The sequence below is a fragment of the Salvelinus namaycush genome, unplaced genomic scaffold, assembly GCF_016432855.1.
Source record: "Salvelinus namaycush isolate Seneca unplaced genomic scaffold, SaNama_1.0 Scaffold418, whole genome shotgun sequence".
NCBI lineage: Eukaryota > Metazoa > Chordata > Actinopteri > Salmoniformes > Salmonidae > Salvelinus > Salvelinus namaycush.
Genome location: NW_024061107.1, coordinates 54,924 through 61,610, shown reverse-complemented (window position 1 = coordinate 61,610; position 6,687 = coordinate 54,924).

The window sequence follows — 6,687 nt, the reverse complement described above, 5'->3', positions numbered from 1 at the left end:
TTTAGACTGGTCATCTATGATATGTAGGTTATATACAGTACATTCTCTGTCCTGCTACTGGTAGGACTATAACATTATGTGAACTGATCTGAACAGGTTTAGACTGGTCATCTATGATATGTAGGTTATATACAGTACATTCTCTGTCCTGCTACTGGTAGGACTATAACATTATGTGAACTGATCTGAACAGGTTTAGGCTGGTCATCTATGATATGTAGGTTATATACAGTACATTCTCTGTCCTGCTACTGGTAGGACTATAACATTATGTGAACTGACCTGAACAGGTTTAGGCTGGTCATCTATGATATGTAGGCTATAGCCGAGGTATAGACCTTGATCTGCATATCACTAACAAACTGCTATTATACATTATAACCTAGTCTACTTTACATGATTTAACATATCTTACCTGTTGCAAATATACTTTCTGAATGGATCAATGATTTCCCCCTCAGATCAATCATGTCCGTTTTAGCCCTTCTGTCTACATTCTCAGATACATTTAGAAAATAACAGATTGAAAGACAATAAATATCTTCCTTTTAATTCACACAAATAATTGTGAGACACGACCTTGTGTTGCTGTACTGTCTATAACTACCTTAACAAACAGTGACTTATTATTATTATTATTATTGTTGCTGTACTGTCTATAACTACCTTAACAAACAGTGACTTATTATTATTATTATTATTATTGACAGTTACCATGGAGATGTCATTTCACAACTACATATTCATGTGATTGAATTAAATCACCTGACTGTTTCGATATGTCTGTTAGTAAATGTTTCATAAGAGATCATTAATGAATGATAACAATTGACATTAAAGAATTACTGTGTTAACCACAACCAACATTCTGGATCTCTGTTTAGGGGTCAGTGCTCTAAAATGAGTCTCTCTGGGGAGAGAGAGGAGGGGGGCCCTGCCTCTAAAATGAGTCTCTCTGGGGAGAGAGAGGAGGGGGGCCCTGCCTCTAAAATGAGTCTCTCTGGGAAGAGAGAGGAGGGGGGCCCTGCCTCTAAAATGAGTCTCTCTGTGGAGAGAGAGGAGGGGGGCCCTGCCTCTAAAATGAGTCTCTCTGGGGAACATGACACCAAAGCTAAGAGGTGAGATGACAATTTTTGAAATAATTATTAAGAGTTTATTTCCAAAATGCATCACATTTGTTTTTTCATCAGAAATGGTTGCTTAAGGGTACCTTCAATATTACTGTTCTCAGATTTACAGTTAATAGATTCTAGATGGGTATATCTTTATTAAATTATTAGTACTATTATTACTGTCCTCTTTTTCAAGATGTGGCCGATTTAAACAGCCACAATACATTTTTAAAAGAAGATTATACATTTTTTGACAACAATTTTTTTCTAAATGACTGCTGGGTAATTTGATATGCATCGAAATCTCAGTTCGTAGGCATCGAATTAAAGGGACAGTTGTAAATCATGCAGCGCCTTGTCTTCGTGATCGCAGATTTTAGAGAAACAACAAATATAGGTACATATAAGTGTCTTATATCGTCTGAAAGCTTAAATTCTCGTTAAGCGAATGCTGCACAGGTTCAGTGAGTTGCAAACCAAATGGATAGGTCTAGCTCATTGATTTGTAGATCTGACTCAGTTGCTACCTCAGATTATGAGCCTAGCAGGTGTCGTGAATGAGTTATGTACTACCCACAGAAGGCCACAGGGAGGAGCAAGAGAGTTATAAACTCATACTGATTTTTTGCCTTAAAAACCCTAAACATAACCCTTAATTGTATTATATTTATTATTGCAAGGCAGACAACTTGATAAAAAAGCCACATCTGTTTAATTTTTTCAGATGTGGTTTGAACTGGGTGACCTAGTAACCTCTATGTGAAAGTCCAGCAATTGGCTTGGGATATGTGGGGCAGGTTTGAGACTGATCTAAGGAATGAGAAAAATACACTTTATTTCTCAGCTGCCTCACCAATGTCTGTACGTGAATTAATACCTTTTAATTGCTAAATATTTCCAATAGAAGGCAGCATAAGACCATGAAGCATCAGTTATAGGCTACAAGCAGCAATATGATTGACATAAAATAGCACACAACCACAGACTATATGTCCCATGATTTTCTAAAATGGTCACTCATTACTTTAGTTAGCTATGTATCTCGTATTAGGGCTGTGTTGCTTTTGGGAGAGCAACAAAATAGTGACAATAGCAGGTATTGAACACCGGGTAAATAATCACTAGTCAGAACCTCAACCTCAGTATACATGCATTATAAAATATGTTCTTAATATCTGATATTGTGAGTAAACAACCTCGGAATAGAAAAGACAAGAGTGCGTCTTCCAGCCCACCAATAAATTACATAATTCAACCCTCCCGGTTAGTAAATTTACCTCAACATTCCACCGGAGAAGGCAGAGTAACGACACCAGCCTTTTGGCGGGGCTGACTACAACGCTCGCGTCGCTAAATGAATTTCGTTATTAAAAATGACACACTGACACACGCCAACGAGCGTCTAGAAGTCAGTTCTATTTGTGACGCAGTTCGTGCTGCATATCCTCATTGGTTTATAGAAGCAGGTAACCACGTGCCATCTCCTCATTGGTTTATAGAAGCAGGTACCCACGTGCCATCTCCTCATTGGTTTATAGAAGCAGGTATCCACGTGCCATCTCCTCATTGGTTTATAGAAGCAGGTATCCACCTGCCATCTCCTCATTGGTTTATAGAAGCAGGTACCCACGTGCCATCTCCTCATTGGTTTATAGAAGCAGGTACCCACGTGCCATCTCCTCATTGGTTTATAGAAGCAGGTACCCACGTGCCATCTCCTCATTGGTTTATAGAAGCAGGTACCCACGTGCCATCTCCTCATTGGTTAATAGAAGCAGGTACCCACGTGCCATCTCCTCATTTAGCAAAAAAAACATAATTTAACATAAACATAACTTCTTTAAACAATAAAAGCTAATTTACGAACATTTCTGAAAATGGATATATAGCTTTTTAGAATGAAACTCTTCTTATGTTTCCCCATCTGAGCTCAGAGTAGATGAGAGATGTAATGTTTGTCTCTGTTGTGTTGAAGACCAATCAAGCAGGAGAGACCAGCCTCCCCTGTACCCAGCTGTGTGTCCATGAAGAGTGACTGGTCTATGATGCATCCTATATACTTTAGAGAGGGAGACTTTTCTACTGAACAAAGGTAAGAAGAACTCATGGGTCATGGTCAGTGAGTTAAACAACACTGTCTGTAGTCATTTCTCCTCTCCCATTTTCACATTTCTTTTTGTTATGTTCATAATCCATAGGCTAATCATTTTGTCCATTTTCATAGTCCTGAAACAATATTAAACAAACACAACATTCCCTCCGTGTGTGTGTGTGTGTGTGTGTGTGTGTGTGTGTGTGTGTGTGTGTGTGTGTGTACTCCCTGGATGAGGAGATGTAATCTCATGTTTTGTCCACAGAAACCAACAGGAGAGATCTGAGTCAGAGATTCTCAGTGGTCAGTCTTCCCAGAGTCATCAAACAGACCTGGACTCCATATTCAGTGTATGTGGTCCTGTTATGTACATTTGTTTTTGTTTACCTCAAGAAAAGTTGATCTGTCAATCATTCATTAATGTGTTAATGAGAATGCATTTCTTCTCTTGCTTAACTTATTTAATTTACTTATTTCAGTTGCTTGAAGAGAATATTATTACATTTGTGAAGAACGAGCTGAAGATGTTCAAGAGGATTCTTAGTCCAGAACTCCCAGAAGGCTTTGAGAGTCAGAAGCAGGATAAGGAAGTGGTGGATGCTGAAGATGAGAAGCAGGAGAGCAGTGCCAGAGAGGGGGCTCTGAAGATCACACTGCACGTCCTGAGGAAAATGAACCAGAAGGAGCTTGCTGACACACTGGAGAAATGTAAGAGCTGTCTGCCTCATGTTGAATGCTGTTTTATAACATTTAAAAGCTGTAGCTAAAGTACATCTAAAGTAGCTGTGTAACTCAATGATATTGTAGCAGCCTTAACACAACACCTAGTGACCTCATCAAGTAGCAGCAGGGATGTGTTGTGGTGATTAATTTAGAAAGAGAGACAACATTAATAATACCATCAATAATACCAATAATAATATAATCAGTCACACCAGTCTGTAATGCATTATGAAAACATTTACAAATTTATACAGTCAGTTAAGAGAAAAAATTATTATAATGTAAAACTTTATAACAGTCCTTCAATACTGTTAGCATTAAAACAGACGTAATATTAATATCCTCTGTGTTATTCCTAGATTCAGATGAGTTTGCTGTGATTTGCCAACGTGAACTCAAATCTAATCTAAAGAAGAAGTTTCAATGTGTATTTGAGGGGATCGCTAAACAAGGAAACCCAACACTTCTCAATAAGATCTACACAGAGCTCTACATCACAGAGGGTGGAACAGGAGAGGTCAATAATGAACATGAGCTGAGACAGATTGAGACAACAACCAGGAAACAAGCAAGACCAGAGACTGCAATCAAATGTAATGACATCTTCAAACCCTTAACTGGACAAGACAAACGAATCAGAACTGTGCTGACAAAGGGAGTCGCTGGCATTGGAAAAACAGTCTCTGTGCAGAAGTTCATTCTGGATTGGGCTGAAGGAAAAGCAAATCAGGATGTCCAATTTGTATTTTCATTCCCTTTTCGGGAGCTGAATTTGATGAAAGGGGACAAACACACTTTGATTGAACTTCTTAATCACTTCTCAATGGAAACCAAACAATCAGGAATCTCCATCTACAACAAGTACAAAGTTCTGTTCATCTTTGATGGTCTGGATGAGTGCCGACTGCCCCTAGACTTCCAGAAGAACAAGATCTGTTGGGACGTCACAGAGTCAACCTCAGTGGATGTTCTGCTGACAAATCTCATCAAGGGAAATCTGCTTCCCTCTGCTCTCCTCTGGATTACTACCCGACCTGCAGCAGCCAATACGATCCCTTCAGTGTGTGTTGACCAGGTGACAGAGGTACGAGGGTTCAATGACCCACAGAAGGAGGAGTACTTCAGGAAGAGATTCAGTGATGAGGACCTGGCCAGCAGAATCATCTCACACATAAAGACATCAAGGAGCCTCCACATCATGTGCCACATTCCAGTCTTCTGTTGGATTTCTGCAACAGTCCTTGAACACATGCTGAAACATAAGAGAGAAGAGATGCCCAAGACTCTGACTGAGATGTACACACACCTTGTGGAGTTTCATACCAAACAGAAGAATGAAAAGTATCTTGGGAAAGAAGAGACAGGTCCACACTGGAATAAAGAGATCATTCTGTCACTGGGAAAACTGGCTTTTCAGCAGCTTGTGAAGGGCAATCTGATTTTCTATGAAGAAGACCTGAAAGAGGCTGGCATTGATGTCAATGAAGCCTCAGTGTACTCAGGATTGTGCACACAGCTCTTTAAAGAGGAATGTGGGCTGTACCAGGACAAGGTGTACTGCTTTGTTCATCTGAGCATTCAGGAGTTTCTGGCTGCTGTATATGTGTTCCTCACATTCATCAACAACAATGAGAATCTAATGGACGAACTGCAAACAAACGACGAGCCTGAAGTTACTTTCTACAAAAGTGCTGTGGATAAAGCCTTACAAAGTGAGACGGGAAACCTGGACCTTTTCCTCCGCTTCCTTCTGGGCCTCTCACTGGAGTCCAATCAGAAGCACTTACGAGGTCTAATGACAAAGACAAGAAGCAGCTCACAGAGCCATGAAGAAACAGCCAAGTACATCAAGGAGAAGATCGGGGAAAATCCCTCTCCAGAGAGGAGCATCAATCTGTTCCACTGTCTGAATGAACTGAATGACCATTCTCTAGTGGAGGAGATCCAAAGATACCTGAGATCAGGAAGTCTCTCAGAAGACGAACTGTCACCTGCACAGTGGTCAGCTCTGGTCTTTGTGTTGCTGACTTCAGAAAAGGAGCTGGATGTGTTTGACCTGAAGAAATACTCCAGATCAGAGGAAGGTCTTCTGAGGCTGCTGCCAGTGGTCAAAGCCTCCAGAACTGTTCTGTGAGTAAATAAAATGACATATAAGAACTAATCATCAGGACGAAATATTCAGTTTAGAGAAAATGATGTATTATAATATGTATATAATATTATATTGAATAACATACTGAATCAATGCATTGATGTTTACATTAGTATAACAAAATGACCATATAGTTCTAGAAGACAGAAGATTAATCTATATGTTGTTTGGGAGAATTAACTAAATGCATCTGCCATTGTCCTACTACACTACTAGTTAAATTAACAGTGTGTTTGTGAAGTCATGATGATCTCTTTGTCAGGCTGTCAGGCTGTGGAGTCACAGAGGAAGGCTGTGCTTCTCTGGTCTCAGCTCTGGAGTCAAACCCCTCACACCTGAGAGACCTGGATCTGAGTAACAATGACCTGAAGGATTCAGGAGTGAAGCTGCTCTCTGCTGGACTGGGGAATCCCCACTGTAAACTGGAGACTCTGAGGTCAGTATTCCTGTAGTTGGTCAACAAGTATTTGTATTGTACTGTATTTATTATGGATCCCCATTAGTTCCTGCTAAAGCAGCAGCTACTCATCCTGGGGTCCAGCAAAATGAAGCCAGTTTATACAATGTTACAACATTACAATACATTCACAGATTTCACAACACACTGT